We start from the raw sequence: 1,483 nt of genomic DNA, 5'->3' as shown, positions 1-1,483 counted from the left end.
GATCAGATGTAAAGTGATCTATAAGTAGACGCGCTCCCAACTGAGCCAAAAGAACTGGTCAATCTGGACATGTGATTGTACTACGAGAATGTGTACTCTCGACTGCCTCCCCAATCTAATGGGCCAGATTAGGACAAGTCCTGGTCGCCCAAGGAAGTGCTACCCCAACTCAACAGGTTTTCGAAAGAGCTCTATTCAATTCACTCAAAAGTCATCTCACACAAAGATTAGTTCGGGTAGTACTGACTATGCATCATGAGACTGATGCACGCCCGAAACCCATCAGAATCCACATCGGGCAATGGAGATAGATGAGTACACTTGGTCAAGCCATGAATGAGAACGGGTAGAGATTTCATCGACTGGTGTACGAAACACGTGGTTCCGTGGAACACAAGTGTCACGTCCTGGAAAATACTCTGATATGGTGCACTTCATCTATAAACTTCCAACTTTTCACAAAAGTCTGGGTGCTATTTCATTTTCATTTCTCAAAATTTTAGTAAACAGAGATGTAATATCGACTGATCTCAACAAGACGAAAAGATTTTACGTCTCAGATATTAATTTGACGAAGAATTGATTGAGAAATAAGAAACGATAGTTTGGAAAATATTAGCTGGCCACTAAAGATTTGGCCATAGGGGTGAACGATCAATATACTTAACATTTGTATGCATCCTTATCCGGTTTACAGGGCGTATTTATCCGGATAATTCGAGTAAAGAAGCCGATTGGAAGGCGAGCACCATGGGACGTCGAACTCGTCGCTCAAACTCCAAGCGAGCACAAGCACGGCAAAATGGCGTCTACAGTACGGTGTGCAACAAGCAGAAATTGTCGCTATCCCAACCACAAATAACGCCATCGAACCAGAAGGAGATGCAGACTTGTCGTTTTTCGGGGACTGGTGGGAGACCAATGGCGCCCAGCACATGAACACTAAGAGGCTGCGTCCGTTTGTTTACACCGGTGACAGTGATCGCACCATGCGTCATAAGCATGCCGAGAACAGCGAAGCTCTGATATCGTGTCCAATGAAGACCATATCGTCCTACTTCGTGACAACATGCCCCAAGGATACATCTCAGCTCCAAGCACAAGTACCGGCATCATTGTCAGTCAGGAGGCGAATGTGTTGTCAAGTTGGACAATCTGTTCGACCAAACAAAGAGACTTGCTGGAGCAACATTTATCCTTTGTTGAAGTTTTTCAAAGAGACTTGCTGGAGCAACATTTATCCTTTGTTGAAGTTTTTCGAGCTCCGTGTGAGTGGCTCAAGTCGACGGAAAGCCGCAACTACTGCTGCGCTTGGCATGCCAACAAAGTTGAACCGTCATTCCCGGACTATTCAGTTCTAGGCGCGTCATTTCGAATCCAACGGCATACTGCCTGTGTTCTATCGTGGCAAGCATCAAAAGACAAAGTCACTTATGCACGATGAAGACTTCATGACCAAATGTGGGGAGTGGCTTCACATGCA

Source organism: Aphanomyces astaci (genome assembly GCF_000520075.1).
Source record: "Aphanomyces astaci strain APO3 unplaced genomic scaffold supercont1.360, whole genome shotgun sequence".
NCBI classification, from domain to species: domain Eukaryota; phylum Oomycota; class Saprolegniomycetes; order Saprolegniales; family Verrucalvaceae; genus Aphanomyces; species Aphanomyces astaci.
This window is presented reverse-complemented; position numbering follows the sequence as displayed.